This window comes from Saccopteryx bilineata, chromosome 2 (genome assembly GCF_036850765.1).
Source record: "Saccopteryx bilineata isolate mSacBil1 chromosome 2, mSacBil1_pri_phased_curated, whole genome shotgun sequence".
In the NCBI taxonomy this organism is placed as follows: Eukaryota; Metazoa; Chordata; class Mammalia; order Chiroptera; family Emballonuridae; genus Saccopteryx; species Saccopteryx bilineata.
The window spans coordinates 113,313,838-113,334,974 of record NC_089491.1 but is presented as its reverse complement, the minus strand read 5'-3'; the positions used below and the strand labels follow the sequence as shown (position 1 = coordinate 113,334,974).

General features: G+C 37.8%; 1 protein-coding gene across 4 annotated transcripts in view; it reads right to left on the bottom strand.

Annotated features, from left to right (window-relative positions):
* FRS2 (fibroblast growth factor receptor substrate 2) overlaps nt 1-21,137 on the bottom strand; it is a 118,905-nt gene that overhangs the window by 83,741 nt on the left and 14,027 nt on the right. The window contains exon 2 of one of the 4 annotated variants that reach the window (XM_066257642.1): nt 4,511-4,660. The exons of the other annotated variants lie outside the window; for them this stretch is intronic. The gene's annotated coding sequence lies outside the window, so the exon portion shown is untranslated. The remainder of the gene's footprint in view (nt 1-4,510; nt 4,661-21,137) is intronic. 4 annotated transcript variants of the gene reach the window in all.

Here is a 21,137-nt window from a genome sequence, read left to right as displayed (position 1 = left end):
CCAGGTTTGCACTGCTGTGAAAACTGCTGCCGTAGTACAGAACATGTAGAGAGCCAGGACTGAAGGGCTGCAATAGGTCTTAGAAATCAAACCCTTGCAACACAAAGGGCACCAGTGATAAAAAAAAGATGCCCATCTATCAAGCTTAATTTTATAGCCAATATAGCTATATAACTGCCTTTGTTTGGCATACCTGTACTTATATTTCTAATTTTAAAAAACTCAAATTTTAAAAATACAAAGAAACGTAGCAGGAAAGCAGGCTTTCAGTTAAGCATGACTAACCTTTACTCCTTACTGATACCTCACCTTAAAAAGACAGAGTTGATTTAGAAGTATAAAATCCATTAAGCGTACAGAGAATGAGGAACGACACAACAACAAATTAAAGAAGTCAACAATATTTGGGAAGGCAGAAAGAGAAAGAAGTGGTAACTAACCTAAGACCAAGAAAGGTGAAACCTAAACCTGAGAGGAAGAGCCATCAAGAAGCAAGCTGAGCCTGAGCAGGCAGTAGGGCAGTGGACAGAGTGTCAGCCTGGGACATAGAGGACCTCGGTTCCAAACCCTGAGGTCACTGGCCTGAGCATGGGCTCATCCAGATTGAGCGTGAGCTCACCAGCTTGAGTGTGGGGTCACTGGCTTGAGCATGTGATCACAGACATGACCCCAAGGTTACTGGCTTGAGCAAGGAGTCATTGGCCTGGCTGGAGCCCCCCACCCCCACCCCAGGTCAAGGCACATATGAAAAAGCAATCGATAAACAACTAAAGTGCCACAATGAAAAACTGATGCGTCTCATCTCTCCCTTCCTGTCTGTCTGTCCCTATCTGTCCCTCACTCTGTTTCTGTCTCACTAAAAAAAAAAGAAGCATAGCCCTCTGGTCAAGGCACATATGAGAAAGCAATCAATGAACAACTAAGGTACCGCAATGAAGAATTGATGCGTCTCATCTCTCTCCCTTCCTGTCTGTCCCTATCTGTCCTTCTCTCTCTCTCTGTCACCAAAAAAAAAAGCCCACAGGTTGAGAATCGCTGGGCTAGGGGGAAGGGACAGTTATAGCTTAATAGGAATGAAGTTTCAGTTTGGGACAATGTAAAAGTCCCGGAGATTGATGGGTAGTGAGTGAATGTGAATCTAGTGAATCTACTTAATGCCACTGAATTGTACACTTTAAAATGGTTACGAGTGGTAGAGCATAGACCAGTGTGTAGATATCCCGGGTTCGATTCCTAGTCAGGGCACACAGGAGAAGCAACCATCAGCTTCTCCACCCCTCCGACTCCCTGCTCTTTCTTCCCCTCCTGCAGCCATGGCTCCAATGGTTTGAGCGCATTGCCACAGGCACTGAGAATGGCTACACGGGCTCCCTCAAGTGCTAAAATAGCTCTGTTGCCGAGATATGAAGCAATGGTCCCAGATGGGCAGAGCGTCACTGGGTAAGGGGCTTGCTGGGAGATCCCAGTGGGGGCTGCCTCCCCACCTCTCACTTAATATAAATGGATGAATAAATGAATGAATGAATAAAATAGTTATAATATTTAATTCTATCAAATCATCACAATTAAAAAAGAGAAAGCAGCAAGCTAGAGAGATTCGGGTACTAGAAGCATAATGAAGACAAAAACACAGAAAAATGTTGGAAACCAGACAACTAGTTGCAAGGTCATTTAAGTGACTCTGAAAACCAATCTTATGCGCATTTCTGATGAAGAGCCTAGAGTTGCAACTCTGGAGCAAGTGGATCAGACCCTACCCTCAGGAACACAAGTCACAAATGAAAGAAAGCAAGGCAAAATACTTGACTGAATAGCAGGAGTTATGTGCAAGTCTGCTTCTAGACAAAATGCAGAAGCATTGAAGAGGAAAAGAATGGATTACCTGATGTGTCCAACAATACTGAAAGCATTTTAGATTTGTCAGAGAATTATGAATGAACTAATAACAGACATAAAGTACATAAAATTTTAAACCAAAATAATTATTTAGGAAAACAATGAGGTGGATATAAAAAAAAGGAAATATAATCATAGTGAATTCTGTAACTCAGCTGTGAAAAAATGTCTACAGAGTCATAATTTTATTTACTCCAAAAATCTGGTACCCTCTGAAACAAAGATGAGAGAAAGAGAAGTATGTGTAAATGTTTACAGGTAGTGCAGGGATTAAAGTGCCTAATCTTTTTTTTTTTTTAGAAAGAAGTCAGGAGGACTGTGTAATGTAAAAAGCCAACAAAAAGCAGAACTGACTTAGAAAAATAAAGGCACATATCAAAACAGAACTAAAAATAAAATTAGAAGCTAATTGCTTCTAAAAATTGGGAACTGGAGGTAAGAAAAGAGATGGCTTTTTATAAGCCTTGAAATTTGACTTTTAAAGTCATGCATGTACAAATATTTTATTTTTAAAGAGGTAGAGCAGATTTTGTCTTCATTAAGTATACCTAATTCTTTCCAAACTATTATGTTAATTTTTGTCAACCAGAATTTTAACTAGTATTGAGGTCAATAATACTAAATACTTTTAACACAATACTTGAACTGATACTGTATGCAATTCACTGGAGAAATACTTTGGGCATGTAGCAACTCTAAAGCCTAACTCAGTGGTCGGCAAACCGTGGCTCGCAAGCCACATGTGGTTCTTTGGCCAGTTTAGGAGTACCTAATTAAGTTAATAACAATGTAGCTACCTATATAATTTAAGTTTAAAAAAATTGCCTCTCGCCTGACCAAGCAGTGGCGCAGTGGGTAGAGCATTGGACTGGATGTGAAGGACCCAGGTTCGAGACCCCGAGGTCGCCAGCTTGAGCGTGGGTTCATCTGGTTTGAGCAAGGCTCACCAGCTTGGACCCAAGGTCACTGGCTTGAGCAAGGGGTCACTCGGTCTGCTGAAGGCCCATGATCAAGGCACATATGAGAAAGTAATCAATGAACAACTAAGGTGTTGCAACAAAAAACTGATGATTGATGCTTCTCATCTCTCTCCGTTCCTGTCTGTTTTTGTCCCTGTCTATCCCTTTCTCTGACTCTCTCTCTGTCTCTGTAAAAAAAAAAAAAAAAAAAAATGGCTCTCAAAAGAAATTTCAATCATTGTACTGTTGATACTTGGCTCTGTTGACTAAGGAGTTTGCCAACCACTGGCCTGTTTGAAATCACTCCATTAACACAGTATTTTATTTATTTATTTCCCCTTAAGAACATATATTTGGATGTGTTTTTATAAAAGCTCATATTATTTTTAACTCTTGAATCAAATCCAAATTTTGACATTTTAAATGACTATCATTTGTAAGCACCAGTGATGGTAGAGCTGAACTTACCAGAGTCTCCAGTCTGAATGTCAAAGTACAAATGGACAAACTGAAAGGCTACACTACACTTCATGGCAAAAAATACAAAGTAGTAATTTGATAAAAGAAAACAGGAAACAATCTTATCTGCAAGAACTATAACAACTTGTGAGAAAGTCACATTCTTGTGGGCACAAATTCACCAACTAAATATAACCTAATTAACATATATTTTCTACAGTCAAGAACCTCATTCCAGAAAAAAGAAAGTAACTTCAAAGCACAAGGTTAAAACACCATGAGCAACTACATCAGAATCTATTGATTTTTTAAAATATTAATGAAATTCTTTTCATATAAAAACTATGAAACTTTGTTAGCTTTTTCAACAGTACTAATGGACTGTGCTAATATATAACATGTAGTTGTTCCTTTTCACATATCAACTATGTATCAAATTTACAAATAATTAAACAACTATTACAAAGGCTTAAGAGCATTAAAACCACATCTGTTAACCTGTGGTGGCGCAGTGGATAAAGTGTCAACCTGGAAACCCTGAGGTCGCCGGTTCGAAACCCTGGGCTTGCCTGGTCAAGGCACATATGGGAGTTGATGCTTCCAGCTCCTCCCCCCCTTCTCTCTCTCTGTCTCTCCCTCTCCTCTCTAAAATGAATAATAATAAAAAGAAAACCACACCTGTTATTTTATCTTATCGATACATTATAGATCTACATAATGAAATGAGAAACAGATTAAAAAATACAGCAACCAAAGAAAATCTCAAATATCTCTAAGTGCTCTCACATGTCAGGGAACATGAGAAAGAAATGCATCCAGACAAGTCCTGAACTCAGGGATTCTGAAATTTAGCAGTGCAGAGAGGGTAAGAAGTGTGTAGTGATACTGAAGGCAAGGCTAAGACATAGGGAAAAAAAAGAGCAACATAAAACAGTGAAATGACAGCGTACTAAATTATAAAATACAAAGGAAAAGTATAAATTAGAGAAGAGGAAGATAATAGTGGGCTTGAGAAAGAGTAAGTAGGCATTAATCTAGGTGAGCCTCAAAGAATCAGAAAAGCATTTGAAGAAATAAGGGAAAAATATCAAATGTCATTCTCTCCCTCTAGATTTTGCTATATGCTTAAATGTTTTCATAATAAAATTCTGGGGGCAAATATATGTAAAATCAAAAAAGGAAAATGACTGCCTGACCTGTGGTGGCGCAGTGGATTAAGTGTCGACCTGGAGTGCTGAGGTTGCTGCTTCAAAACCCTGGGCTTCCTGGTCAAGGCACATATGGGAGTTGATGCTTCCTGCTCCTCCTTCCTTCTCTCTCCCGCTCTTTCTCTCTCTCCCCCCTCTCTAAAATGAACAAATAAAATCTTTAAAAAAAAAAAAAAAAAAAAAAGGAAAATGATCTGAAAGAGAACTAACCTAGAAAAGGAAAAATAAACAAAGTAGTAAACAGAGGGGAATGATCCACAACTTCAGAAATAAAAAACAAAGGGGGAAAAAAGGAACCATTATATTTCCTGTTTATCAATTAATGTTCACATTATTTTGATTAAGCTCATTCCATTATTTGAGGGAGAATAAAAGAGTAGGAGCATTATAATCTCACTTACACAGTGAAAGAGTGACAAAAGTTTTGTTTAGCAATAAAACTATATAACAGGTACGATTTCCTGACTCCCAGTCCTATAATCTATCCATTATCCTATACATTACTTTATGTATTAAGTATTTTACACTAGACATACTTCATTATCAACCTCAAGCTCTCATAAAAACGAAAAACATTAGAATACTATAGCTACTATTTAAAAAAAAAAAAGCCCTGGCCAGTTAGCTCAGTTGGTCAGAGCACGGTCCTGAAACACCAGGTTTGCAGGTTTGATCCCTGGTCAGGGCACATATGGGAAGCAACCAATGGATACACAATCAAGTGGAACAACAACTGACTGCTTCCCCCTCTCTGTCTTGCTCTCCCTTGTCCCCTTTCTCTATCTAAAATCAATAAATTTTTTAAAGTTAAAAAAATGTCCATTTTAAAATGTTCTGCAATACATAAGAGCCAAATGTGTCTCATTTAAACCACAAAGCTTTTATGACCAGACCTCGTGGCCTTTCTGGTAAATTGAGCTGTTACTATTCCAGTGTGCCCTCTTGTCAACAGGCCATTTACTGGTCAGAAGGAGAGAGGGTGATATGTACATTTCAAGGCTAATCATAGATAGTTCCAAGGAATTCATATACAAAACTTTTTCAATGCTTTAAATTATTTTGGTTGTATGCTGACAACTGCATAGATAGGAAATGAAATGCAAAGGAAAACATACTTAATATATCTAAATGAAACACTATAAAATTACATTCATGAATTGCACTAGTAGTTACGTCACATTAGTCACCAATGTACAAACTTTCTCAGGAATTACAATTAATGTTACTTTTAACCCCTTGTTGGGCAAATGAGTTTGTAAAATTTGTATTTTCTGAGGTGCTCACTTTTATTGTTAAAAATGGCTGCCCAGATATGTGATCTGTGAAACTGCTAATTGCCTTCCTGCTTGGGAAGGGCCATTGTTATGCTAATGTTGCTGGAGGCGGGATTTCACACCAAAGTTTTCAGAAGAAAGGAGAAGAAGGAGGAAGCCATGTTTTTGCAGAGTTGGTGCAGAGAGCAGGAGATGGGGAACCAGAGGGGACTGAGACTGGTGGGGCCTTTGATTATAGGAAAAACCAGAAAAGATTCTCCTGGTGTGGAAGTGGAGAATGTGTGAGTGCGTTTTGAGCCCCGTGTGTTTGTTTCTCCTTGCCAGCCAGCTGTGAGGCTAAAATAAAGGTGTGGACCACCAGTTTTTGGCTTCGCTGTCCAAATCTAACCTGAACCTGCACCTGCCTGGCAGCAACGGCGGCCCCGACTACTGGCCATACACACCTAAACTAAATTTTTCCCCTCTTTAAATTAATAAGACCATATTTGTTTTTTCCACATCCACAAATGGGTATCTGTGTTTATCAGTGTATGCCAATCAACATTCATCATAAACTGAAAAACACTCATTGGTCCAGCATCCAGGAGCCTTGTCCTTTCTGTTCTGTCTCTCCTGCTTCTATTCTCCCCCACCCAGAGGTGAGTCTGAGGCTTTCCCATTACACTTCCATCTGAAACCCCCCAGAACAGTAGCCAGAAGCTCCCTCCCCCTTCCACAGAATCTACTACTGAATTAACTGATCCCATTTACCATAGCACACAGAAGGGTGTAACTAAGTTTCCTCCCAATATTTTTATGTGTTTGTGTGTGACTGGGAGGAGCAGGGAGTTTGGAATGGAGGCACAAAAGAGCCAAGGACAACCTTCAGCCCTCTAAGGCAGCTGTGGCATAGTACAAAAAGCAGTGCACCTGGAGTGGGGAGAGTCTTAATCCCAGCTCTGCCACTTTACTTTCTTTGTTGAGTGACCACATTCACCTAGGATTTCAACTTACCATGATTAGCCTCCAAACGCACTTCCGGCAAACTACCTTAACAGCCTCTGATACTAGCTATGCTCTCAATCCCTCCACTAAGCAGCCGTGTCGTGGCGAATGAATCATTATTTCTGCTTACCTTTCAAAAAATATGTTATGTGATTTTTAGCATACATCTTCCTGATTATGTCTGCCTTAGATTAACATTTAAAATTATATTACCTGAGCCTTTTGACAAGGAAATAATTATAGTGGACATCAACAGCAAACCAGTAACTGGAATCAGTGTTATATCAATCACGTTCAGAAAATCAATAATGAATAACAATATTCAATAAACTACTTCATTAGCCATTCAAGAATTTATTCTCTTTAATTCTCTGAAAATATACTAGTTCATGTGTACCCATGCAAAAACACAACATGGACTATTATGTAATAAATTATTAGTATGTCTCAATGATCATGTATCAGACTAGTTATATATTTCAACCAACAAAATATGCCCTAGTGGACACTTGGACACCATTTAACTTTAGTTATATTTCAATATATCCCCTAACAAAAATTCTCTCAGTCATGGTTTTGGCTTAAGTTAGATAAAGATTCACAGAACAAAAGTCCAGAAACAACCTCTTGCATTTATGGCTAACAGCTTTACAACAAAGACGCCAAGGTAATTCATAGGGAAAAAATAGTTTTTACAATAAAAGCTGATGAAGTATTCACATGCAAAGATAAAAAATAAATGAATAGGCCTTGGCCAGTTGGCTCAGAGGTAGAGCGTCGGTCTGGCGTGCAGGAGTCCCAGGTTCGATTCCCAGCCAGGGCACACAGGAGAAGCGCAAACTGATGTTTCTCCTTCCTCTCTGTCTCTCTCTTCCCCTCCCACAGCCAAGGCTCCATTGAAGCAAAGTTGGCCAGGGTGCTGAGGATGGCTCCGTGGCCCCCGCCTCAGGCGCTAGTATGGCTCTGGCAGATACAGAACAACACCCGAGATGGGCAGAGCATTGCCCCCTGGTGGGCATGTTGGGTGAATCCCAGTCAGGCACATGTGGGAGTCTGTCTGCCTCCCCACTTCTAACTTTGAAAAAATACAAATAATAATAAATAAATAAATAAATAAATAAATAAATAAATAAAACTGGACTGAGACCTTTATCTCACAGAATATACAAAATTCAAAATGGGTTACCTGTATATAAAATGCAAAAACTAAAATTATAAAAATCATAAAAGATAATAGAAGAGAAAATCTTTGTGAATTTAAGTTGGCAAAAATTTCTTAGATATGACTCCCTAATATAATTATGTCTGATTTAGATTAACATTTAAATTTTTAAGATTAGTAATTATAGCTTCTACTAGACACAGGCTACAAAAGCAGATACTGGCAAAAGAGATATCCAATTCTCCTTCAATACATCTCTTTTCTGCCAAAATCAATTACTTCTTTAGCCATTCCCAACTTAAACATGGTACATTCCAAAAATGATTTGTTGAGCTGTTGCCTGGGAGTCATGAATGGCTTTTGGCCTCACAGATTCAGTTATAAATGGTGGTTAGGTGATTAAGTACAGTACAGGTACATTATAGGGTTTCGTGGCCTGACAACCACCACGATGTACTTCATTTATTTATATTTTGTCTTATTCATTAAAATGGGGTCGGGGATCCTGGCTGAATCATGGCATGTAACAATTTAACGATTTATTTTTAGTGCTGTATCTTCTAAATAAGCCTTTTTAGTTGAAAAAGTTCAATCTTAAATCGTGGCCAACCACATCAACTCAGCTTAAAAATAAGGTATGAAAAAAAAGTGTATTCTTAGATATTCTTTAAAATGAATTTTATAATGCAAAGAACAACAAAGTAATAGTATGAGTAAATCACAGAAAATTAAAATTACTTTATCACCATAACTTCAAAGAATTTCTAAAATATGTTCAGAGGTCAAGGACACATTTTTGTTTTAAGGATAACAAAAATACAAGTAAACTGTTAATACATTCATTTTTCCCCCAACTCAACCACCAAAAGTAAAAAGAACTTCACATCTGTACCAGTGTTCGTTCATACTCTGACATATGAGACAAAAACTCTACAAAACTATTCCTGAACATTATTCATATCCCTATGAAGATATACAGTCAAATTTCCTCAAAGTGCGATCCAAAACGGGGAGGAGAAATGCTTCCTCTTTAGAGAAACAGTAATTGTGTATGTGTCCATATATGACAGCCTAATTCATATTTATAGCTGGATCTAAAATTCTTTATTAAATTATTATTATTGAATTAACTGGTCCTGCTAAATTTCAATCATAAAATAAGAACATGACCAAAGGACGTTCTAATAACTACTTATTTGAAAACTAGAAATGTATTTCCTTATCATTGTCATGTGCCTTTATACATTCATTCATTCCAGATAAAACTTGCTAATATACCAAGGAAGCATTTTATCAATTCCTATATGATGATCAGTGTGAACTGGTTAAATCCAAATATATGAGAATCACCAGAATGCAAAAACCTCTTGGTGTATATTAATAGACAGTATCCCGATTTTTAAATTATTTATTAATTTTTAGAGAGAGGAAGGGAGAGACAGAGAGAGACAAAGAGAAAGAGAGAAACATCAGTTTGTTTTTCTATCTATTCATGTCATCACTGGTTGATTACTGTATGAGCCCTACCAGGGATTGAAACTGCAACCTCAGCATGTTGGGATGACACTTGAACAAACTGAGCTACCTGGTCAGGGTCTCCCTGAATTTTCACAAGCACCATAATTATCTTTTTGAAACTCCTACTTCCCTAAGACTTCCAGGACATCATCCCTCTAGTTTTCACTGGTCCAATCACTAGCTGCCTCTCTTCACAGCAGATTCCTCTTCCCCTGGCATGGCTCGGTGTTTCCCAAAGCATGGGATGTATATCCACGTCAGGTGGCACATATATAATAACGAATCATGTCATGAGAAAATTAGCTTGTCAAGTTTCAAGCCTTGTAATTACAAGGTCGTACTGGCTTGTTTTGTTGTTTGTTTTTTTCTTTTGTATTTTTCAGAAGTAAGAAGCAGGGAAGCAGACAGACAGACTCCCATGCACCTGTCTGGGATCCACTCGGCAAGCCCACTAGGGGGTGATGCTCTGCTCATCTGGGGCATTGCTTTGTTGCAACTGGAGCCATTCTAGCACCTAAGGCGGAGGCCATGGAGCCATCCTCAGCGCCTGAGCCAACTTTGCTCCAATGGAGCCTTGGCTATGGGAGGGAAGAGAGAGATAAAGAGAAAGGAGAGGGGGAAGGATGGAGAAGCAGATGGGCACTTCTCCTGTGTGCCCTGGCTGGGAATCAAACCCAGTACTTCCACACGCCAGGCTAACGCTCTACCACTGAGCCAACCGGCCGGGGCCCTTACAGGTTTTGTTTTAACTTTTTTTTTTTTTAGAGAGAAGAGAGAGGAAGAAAGAGAGAGAAAGACAGAGAAATATTGTTACTTTTATTTATGCATTCAATAGCTGATTCTTGTTAGTGCCCTGCTCGGGGATCAAGCCTGCAACCTTAAAAGTATCAGGACAACACTCTAACCAATTAACTAGCTGGCCAGGGCAGTCTTACTGTTTTTCATTTCATTCAGGTTTTTTGTTTGTTTGTTTAAATGGATAGTTGCAGACTAGAGGATTTAACCGCAACATTATCTAGCTGTAATTCAATACTATTATTTGTTGTCATCACTTTCACTTTCCATTGCCAACTATTTAAAGTAAGTGATATTAGTTTGCCACTTAAGGTACCAATATAAAGTTTCCCTTTAAAATAAGTGTATTTAAGTAAAAAAGTCATTTAAATCAGTGGTAGTCAACGTGGTCCCTACAGCCCACTAGTGGGCATTCCAGCTTTCACGGTGGGCGGTAGCAGAGCAACCAAAGTATAAATAAAAAGATAGATTTAACTATAATAAGTTGTTTTATAAAGATTTATTCTGCCAAACTTAGTGAAAATCCAACATAAAGTACTTGGTAAGTAATTATTATTATATTCTTTAACTTGCTGTAACTCTGCTTTATAAATTTTATAAAGTAAAGTTACTTCCCTACTTTATAAATCACCATTACTGTGGAACCGGTGGGCGGTCAGAAAATTTTACTACTAACAGAGATACAAAAGTGGGCGGTAGGTATAAAAATGTTGACTACCCCTGATTTAAATAAAGATAACGGCATTTTGGAGTGGTTCTCAAAAAACAGATGTGTCAGATATACTGTTCTGACCCAAATTGTGGCAGTTTTTAAACTCTTCTTTCTCCACATTTTCTTGCTTCTGCTATAACCCCAAATTCGCAGCTAAGCTCCAGATTTCAATATAGAACCAGCATACGTAACTCAATACCTCCGAGTAAACCCCATTCTCTTATGGATCGCCCACCACCACTTCCATCCTCACCATCCAAAGCTAGTCAAATCCTCCTTTACCACCACTCACACATACTCAAAACCTGACAGAATCTTTGACCCATCCTTCTCTATTCCTTGTTTTATTTATCTTGTATATTCTAGCAAATCATATAACCTCTCAAAGATAGTTTCCCATATATAAAATGGGTAACATGCTTATGTTGAAGGATTTAGGAGGATAAACTGATATAGAAGCCTTTAGACACTCTACAAATGTCAGTTTCCAATCTTCAGCCTCAGTACAAAAATCTTCTCTATCAGAGGTAGAGCTCTGGCCCTGAAAAAGATCATTTCAGAATATAAATGACACATGGTACTAAAACTGATTTATTGTCTGAATCTCCTTCCAAAGTCTAAGGAACTTGAAGGCAGGGTCCCTACCTTATTGGACTTGTATCCTCAGCCTCTAAAACAAAGTAAGCATTGGCTTAAGTACCTCTTAAGTTACCAAATGGGCAAATATGCTCTTACAACAATAAAGCATTCATTGCATTACATGGTGGAGAAATATCAAAAAATGTACAAAAACTATTTTTGTCCTGGAGAAATTTTAAAATAGTAAGAGATGCCTAACAATAAAACAAAATACACAGATTTAACACAAGAAGACAATTTTTAAAAGCCCACAGATTGATGGGAAAATTTGTATAAATAGCTGAGGTCACAAATGAATACCAACAAGATGCACACAAAAGTTAGAATTAAATGTATTTAATCAGGGAGGCTGATTTTTAATTAGCAGAATCTTTCAGAGTATATACAGCTAGTATCTTACAAAGGCAATGAAACAGTATACTTAAAGAACAAACATCAAAATGACAAGTGCTATCGTTTGTCATTTTAGCAATAATCAGCTAAATTTCATAATTCAGATGAGGGCAGTATATTTTAATAGGTTCAAAGGTCATTTTAAGCAATTTTTAAAACCACATTAGATTTTAATGGAAGCTTATCAAATTCCTGGAGTCCACAATCCATCTTAATTATCATAAATGGCCTGAGACAGAATAAGACGAAAAGGGCCGATACCCAAATGTCTGAATACTTTACTGAAAGGCTGTGCTCAAGCATACCCAAAGTATGTTAGAGGCAACTTTCTAAGTGCACAAATATAACAATTATTTTTAAACCAACAATTTTAGAAAAATAGTAGTTGCTAGCTTATATAAATATGACACTAGGTTTGCAAATGTCAGCAGTTTTACGATCCTTTTCTAAAGTAATAGTCTCCTTCTGTTTTGGTTGGTATCTTAATTTGCCTTTAGTGTCAAAACTAAACTTGCCAACACTATTCCTCTCATAACCTCAGGAATTCCATTACCAGTTTTCAGCTGAATTAAAGGAAAAGAGATGTATTCAACCCATGGCAGAAGTATGCACAAAGTGTTTGTTGATGCTCATAAATAGACTGAGAAATTTAGACATGTCTGAAAGACAACGGCTGTATAGTCAACTGTTTTGCTCCACAGTGGAAATGAATAGAAAGAGAATTATTGCTACTACGTCAACTGAGACCAGCACAGACACCTTTAAACCAACTAGGATATAATAGAACATTCTCTTTAAGTCAGAGTCTCTGTGTATGTTTTCCATTCAGGGAAGAATGGTTTGAGTACCCTTCAAAAAAAGCCACATGGAGCTAAAATAATGAATGCATAGATGGGTGGAACAACAAATTAATGTTTCTTTCTCTCACTCTCTCCCACCCTCTCTCTCTAAAATCAACAAAAAAATTACAAAAAATAAACAAACAAAAAAACATACTGATACATGGTTTTTTGTCTTACCACTGCAATTTTCTTTTCCATTCAGTACCCTCTTCTGTCTCTAAACACCTTCCTGACAGTTACAGACATTGTCACTCTTCGTCCCGCTACATCTCCAGCAAGCCATAATTCATCTCAACTCACCTGAATCCTCCCGGATATCAAGATCCCATGAAAGGGACTAATAAAAGAAAGTTACTATGAAGAAAGATAAAGGAAAATGCTATCTTTCCCATTTCCCTGCTCCCTCCCCCCTTACCCAGTCCCAGCCCTGCAAAGTAGCAACAAAAGGAATGAATGAACCACCTTAAGTTCATTCTATTGCTATTTATCACCTGTTACCCCTAACTCACTCAGTTCATTACTCCCTCTAGGAATTCTGCTCCTTGAGCATCACCCTATGTAACTCTATTCCCCTGCCTCAGGTAATGGAACTCACAACCGAGGGCCTAGATTTTGGGGAGACCCAGTTCCCTAAGACAGGGATGCAGCAGGATGAACTGAGTTTCCACCAGTTTTGTAAACAGTGGTTCGAATATAGTGCAATATAATGGGTTACATCATTTTTATTGCTTGACCTAGTAAGTTAAATACCATTTTATATGACTTTTTGAAAAACAGGCTCTTAATTCAAATTCCTATTTTTAACTCATGATTTCCCCTCCTCCTACCCCCTAGTCACAATCCTGTTTAAACAATTCATTTACAAGATAGAGGCTACCTATAAAAAAAGACTAAAATTAAGTAAATACTAGTAATTAAAACAATAAATTTTTGACAAAGTAAACAAGTAAATGCAAGTAACTTGTGCAACATGAGTGACTCATGCTTGCAATCACATGATGAATAAAAATAAATCCAATATTATAGCATATTACTCAGCCATAAAAAAGAATGAAATCTTACCATTTGTGACAGCATGCATGGACCTAGAGGATTTTATGCTAAGTGAAATAAGTCAGGCAGAGAAAGACAAATTTCACTAATATGTGTAATCTAAAGAATAAAATAAATGAACAAAATTGAAACAGTCTCAGGGATACTGATGGTTGCCAGAGAGGAGGCGGCTTGGGGAAATGGGTGAAAAAGTTGAAGAGATTGAGGAGTACAGATTGGTAGTTACAAAATAGTTACAGGGATGTAAAAGTACAGCATAGGAAATAGTATAGTTGACAATATTGTAATAACTATATATGGTGCCAGGTGGGTACTGGAAAAATCAAAAGAACACTTTGTGAAGTTTATGATTGTCTAACCACTATTCTGTACACCTGAAAGTAATGCAAAATAATATTAAAAGCAAACTGTAATTAAAAAATAAAATAGCCTGACCTGTGATAGCACGGTGGATAGGGCGTGGACCTGGAATGCTGAGAGTGTCGGTTCGAAACCTTGGGCTTGTCTGGTCAAGGCACATATGAGAAGCAGCTACAATGCTTTATGCTCCTCTCACCTGTCTTTATCTCTCTCCCCCCCCCCCAAAACCAATAAATAAAAATATTTTAAAACAAAATTAAATAAATCTAGTTATAAATAGCATATAACTAATGATCATATTTTTGCAAAAGTAACTCAGAAAACTAATATTCTAACTTTAAAAATGAATATTCCAAGAAAAACAATTTTGGTAATATCTACCAATTTTTTCTTTTTATTTTTTTTTAAGCAAGAGAGAGACAGACAGGAAGGGAGATGAGAAGCATTTACTCGTTGCGGCACCTTAGTTGTTCATTAATTGTTTCCTCATACATGCCTTGACCAGGGGTCTACAGTAGAGCAAATGACCCCTTGCTCAAGCCAGATTGGGCTCAAGCCAGCAACCTTTGGGCTCAAGCCAGCGACCATGGGATCCCACACTCAAAACGGCGACCCCTTGTTCAAGTCGGATGAACCAGCATTCAAACAGGATGAACTCGTACTCAAGCCAGATGAACCCACACTCAAGCCAGTGACCTTGGGGTTTTGAACCTGCGTCCTCAGCGTCCCAGGTCAAAGCTCTATCCACTGTGCTACCACCTGGTCGGGCTCTACTGGCACAAAAATTCTACCTCTTAAATTTAAAGTACTGATATATTTGCATAGATATGAAATATGTATACAATACCTGCTGCCACATAATAAAAGCAAAAGATAGGCAACAAGCTTAAATTATAGTTCATTCAATACAATGGATAAGATGTAACCAATAAAAGGAGTCAATATGGTTGTAAATGTAGGAAGAAAACTTGCTACAAACAGCAATGGCCCCAGGGAGGTAAGGAAAAAAGACTTGCTTTTCACAATGAACCTTTCTATATCTTCCTATTTGGGGTCATGTACATGTATTACCCTATTGTTAAAAAAAATAATAAGTTAAAAATTTGTTAAAGAATCTAGACCATTTTCTCTGATCCTCTGATACATCATATACACTCTTACTATCCTCATCTGCAGGCAACAGTAAGACTGAGAATCTAAGCTACTAGGGGTTCCCAATAACCAATATACACTGGGGTAGAGGGCTCATTTCCTCCTCAGAGCAAACAACTATGGCAATTCTGCGTGATTCAAAACAATGTATAATAGGTGAAACAAACATGCAGAATTTGTCTTACCCAAAGCAATCTTTATTAGAGAAATAAAACTGGATGCAATATAATTTTGTCAGCACTCTAAAAACCATCCTTCGTCAAAGGAGAAAACTGTCTGGTTGGAATTTCTGGTGAGGGTCTAGATCTCAATGGCTACATGTACCAGAAATATTTTGTAAAGAACCTAACAAGTGTTCTTTGGTTTTAGATTCAAACCATTTTTGAATCTAAAAGGCAGTTCGAAGCAAGGGGAAAAGGAGGACAAAGTCATGGCCATTAAGTTTGAAACCACAAGAACAAACTTGTCAGACACTAACTTTTCTAACAGAATTTTTCTATCTCTTACAGTCCAAGTAGGACTGAACATACTATAGTTGTCCCTCAGTAATTAACACTCAAGAAACTGATTGAAATTATTTTTCAAGCTAATTTTTAAATGCTGCTATTTAATGAGATTTTGGGTTCTGCTACTACATACAGAGATTAATATAACAGCAGCTAATACTAAGCTGATCCCCCTCCTCTTTCTCTGGTTCAAAATCATTACAATCTCACTGATTATAAAACCAGAAAACTATGAAAAAAGGTATTGAATGGGGGAGTACATAACATGGCAACATTTAGAAAGAGGATCATACTTATCTTTTGTAAAAAAAAAAAAAATCCTTTTATTGGCTCTCTTCTTACCACCATAATGACTTGACCATGTAAGCACACTACTATATGAAAAAATTTTAATTTTACAAACTTAATGATCATTTAAACAAAAAAAATCAAACTATATAGCCCAAAAGTTTGCTGTTGCAATCAATTACAGTCTCATGAGGTCTAGAATATACCTCAGTGAATGAAAGATGCTAGGCAGCATATCAAAAAATCAGTGCATTCCTTTGCCAGACTCAAACACTCAGACTAATGCCAAAAAAACAAACAAATAAAACCTGACCTCATACCTGACCAAGCAGTGGCGCAGTGGATAGAGCGCCAGACTGGGACACAGAGGACCCAGATTCTCCACCCAGAGGTCGCCAGCTTGAGCACAGGGTCGCCAGCTTGAGTGTGGGATAATAGACATGACCCCATGGTCGCTGGCTTGAGCCCAACGGTCATGGCTTAAAGCCCAAGGTCACTGGTTTGAGCCCAAGATCATTGGCTTGAGCAACCGGTCTCTCGCTCTGCTGTAGCTCCCTCTCCCCCTAAAGGCACAAATGAGAAAGCAGTCGATGAACTAAGGTGCCACAACAAAGAACTGATGCTTGTCATCTCTCTCCCTTCCTGTCTGTCTGCCCCAGCTGTCCCTCTCTCTGACTCTGACTCTGTCAAAACAAACAAACAAACAAAAAAAAAAAACACAAAAAAAATCTGACCTCATGACATAAATGTACACTTAAGAAAGCAGGAGGTAAAAACTGCCTCAGAATTAGTATTACATATATTGACATTTACAAAGAAAAAGGACGAGAATGTTATCAACTGACAATTTTCACTTTTATTCTATATTATTTTATATTTACGGCTCAACAATATCTGAGGTATTTGATACTCAAAGAGTAATGCTAATCATAATATTAATTATAATCATATCAAAGTCAGGGATTAACAACTACATACTTGAACATTTAAATTCATATCAACAGTTTCCAGTGTTGAGTCCAGGACCATCTAAAATTGGAACTGAGAGTTACTTAAGCTATTTTCAAGATTTAAAAATAGCTTGATAGCCTAATAAAGTGTATGAAACAGAGCTTTGTACACTAAGATAACCAAATTTGAGGGGTGGAGTTAAAATTTAATGTGGTAATACCAATTTATCTCATAGTGATTAGAAGCTCTGGTTGTAGTTATAGTCTTCAACAGTGAAACTAGAAAACCCAATGAAAAATTATGTAATAAATGTATTTTATTTTGTGGAAAAAGTCTTTGAATTCTAACACCTGAAATGTAGTAGTAACAGTGTAGTTTAGTTTTTTTAATGTTCTAGAACAGCAAAATGAAAATGAAAAATATCAATATATACCAGACTCTACATTTTTCTTTTTTTTTTTTTTTTGAGAGAGAGAAAAACAGGGCGAGTGAGAAGCGTCAACTCGTAGTTACTTCACTTTAGTTGTTTAATGATTGCTTCCACACATGCCTTGGGGGAGGGGTGTCTAAAGCCAAGCCAGTGACCCCTTGCTCAAGCCAGCGACCTTGAGCTCATGCCAACGACCTTGGGCTTCAAGCTGGCAACCTCAGGATTTTGAACCTGGGACCTCAGCATTCCAGGCTGACACTCTATCCACTGTGCCAACACTGGTCAGGCCAGACTCTACATATTGATAAAATGTTTAAATTTATCAGGAAAAGGTTTGTGTGTGCTGGGGAAGGACAGAAAGATACTTACGAATTACAAAAATATATATCAATATATCTTTTACTGCCTGGCCTGTGGTGGCATAGTGGATGGAGCACCAACCTGGAGTGCTGAGGTCACTGTTTCTAAACTCTGGGCTTGTCCAGTCAAAGCACACAACAAGCAAGCAATTAACAACTAAAGCGAAGCAACTATTGAGTCAATACTTCTCACTCCCTGCCTCCTCTCCATAAAATCAATAAATAAAATCTTTTTTTAAAAAAAGAAACTTTACATATCCTTTTCTTGAAATCCTAATGGCTCAGTTGATGCTTTAAGAAATAGCAAGTAATAACAAAGATAAAGATGACTGATCAGATCCCAAACTATGAAGGAAATTTAACAGGAGGAAGAGTCTATGTGCTCTCCAACTCTGTTTTTCTTCCATACACTCTTTTTTTTTTTTGCAATTACCTCAGCAGTTACAACTCTGTAAGATCTTAGCCACAGTTCTCACCTATACATATCCAATATAAAAGAAAACAAATTATATGTCCTGACTAGATACCTCAGTTAGTTGGAGCGTCATCCCGATATGCCCAGGTTGACGGTTCAATTCCCAGTCAGAGCAAATAAAGGAAGCAACCAATGAATGCATAAATGAACAGAACAACAAATTGATGTTTCTCTTTCTCTCACCTACTCTCTTCTATAAAATCAGAAAGTAATTTTTTTAATTTAAAAAATAAAACATCAGCCTCACTAGGTGGTGGCGCAGTGGATAAAGCATCAAACTGGGATGCAGAGGACCCAGGTTCGAAACCCCAAGGTTACCAGCTTGAGCACAGGCTCAACTGGTTTGAGCAAGGCTCGCCAGCTTCAGCACAAGGTTGCTGGCTTGAGCAAGGGTTCACTTGGTCTTCTGTAGTCCCCCCCCAGTCAAGACACATATGAGAAAGCAATCAACAAACAACTAAGGTGCCACAACAAAGAACTGATGCTTCTCATCTCTCTCCCTTCCAGTCTGTCTGACCCTATCTGTCCCTCTCTCTGTCTCTCTCTGTCTCTGTCACAAAAAAAGTAAAAATAAAAATAAAACATCAAAGGATAAGTCTAATTTTGACCTTGGAATGCACCCTCATTTTTTACACTGTGTTAATGCAAAAGAAACACCAAGGAGCAAAATGAAACTAGGACTCAAGATGTGAGATAACTGCAAGAACATTATTCCAAACATGACCTGAAGACCACGCAAGAATACTTAATGACTGGCTAAATCATATGGCATCTAGGCACCTAGCACCTGCTGCATGTGAACCCATACAATCTAGATACAAATCCTGGGGCTCCATCACTTATTACCTGCCTGACCTTGGGAATGTTACTTAATTCTCTGAAGCCTCAGTTTCCTCACTGATAAAATGTAAATACAACAATAATTTAGTAGAAATTCTTTTAACAGACCTCTACTTTATCAACTTATGAAAACACAGCTCATCGATCCATCCATAAGTCATTCCCTGATGCCTAGCACAGGCTGATCACGTGCGCCTGGTACAGTCTCCTAAGTAGACCACTTTCTTAATATATCACCACCCTTTTGCTCTCACCAAATGAGCTGGATGCTTAACAAGAGCCAGCTGTTTGTTCCCAAACCAGTGTATGCCAACTGAACTTGTCACTGTAATTATGTAATTTAAGATTATGTAAACCGATGAAGTATGAGTGTGAAAGGGGTTGTTTCTCTGAAATTCTGTTGAGAAGTTCAAAAAGATTCAAAGGCTAATTATATTTTAAAAGTTATTATGAAATTAGGTGTATGTAAAAGCTTTAAAAAGAATAAAGAAAAAGCATAAAACCGTAGAGTTTTATTTAACATACTGACAGTGCCTTTTAATTGTCTCTTCTATAAGAAAGGGATATGTTCCTGGCCAAATAGCTCAATTGGTTAAGAACGTCATCCCAAATCAACAAGGTTGGGGGTTCAATACCGGAACAAGGCACACATGGGAGGAAATCAAAGAATGCACGACTGAGTAGAACAACAAATGAATGGCTCCCTCCCCACCTCCTCTCTCCCTCCCTTCCTCTCTTTGTCTCTCTAAAAATCAATTTAAAATAAAATTAAGGCCTGGCCAGATAGTTGGTCAGAGCATCACCCCGGATAAAGGAGGTTGCCATTCAATTACCCTGTCAGGGCACGTACAGGTGCAGCTCAATGGTCCTGTCTCTGTCTCTCTCTCTCTCTCCTCCCTGCTTCTCTCTCTCAAAAAAAAGGGGGATATTTTAGGATACTTAACAGATAATGCCTCATGGGTTTGGATTATGCTAAAAAGACAATCCAGAATTTAAGGACCTACGCACAAAGAAAAACTTTGATCCTATAAGGGGGAAAAATGGTGAAAGAATGTATATCCAAGTTAAAATTTTAAATATGTATTTTTTTTTATTTCTTGCTAACCAGGGAATCTTTTCAACTCCCTACTCAACATCATATACAAGACCTTCATATGCAGCTACCACAAAAAAAAATATATAGGAATATTACAAAAACTAAATAAAACATGAAAGCATAGTGCCAGGTACTTAGTAATATTCAATTAAAAACTTCTGCTTTACTTTAAGGGTTTTGTTTACTAACCTGATGGCCCACACTGCTCTAAGAATATATATAGAAAAGTAAAAGGTGCACACTGTCCTAGTTATTGTTATTTTTGTATTCATGTACATTACTTATACTCCATACATTATTAGCCATATAACTTCTGTGGTAGCCATCAGAAAAGTGAAGAGAGCCAATATTCCAAAGAACCCCAGGAGGGTGTAGTCACCCAGAGTTACACTCAACTATAAGGAAACATTACAGTGATGCACTGAAGTGTGAGCAGGAGCTGACAGGAACACAGAGAAAATGAATGAAGGGCTGGTGAGGTACCAGTGGAGGGAACAGCAGCTCTTTGAAGAGGGAGCAGACATGGGAAAAGGTCAAGGATCCAAACTGAGGAGAGTAACTAGAAGACAGTGGCAGACCAGAGAGAGAAGCAATGCAGAAACTGCAATCATTTTGTAGGCAGCAAATCTGTAAACTCAAGAGGTGACAGGTAAAGATCTGGTGATTCAATCTCTTGCTCAGAACTGTTGAACACTGGCACAGATATTAAATGCTTTCTCAAATTACTTAAAAGTGAAATCATATTTTTAAAAGTTCATGTCATTTTGACATTACAATCAATTTTAC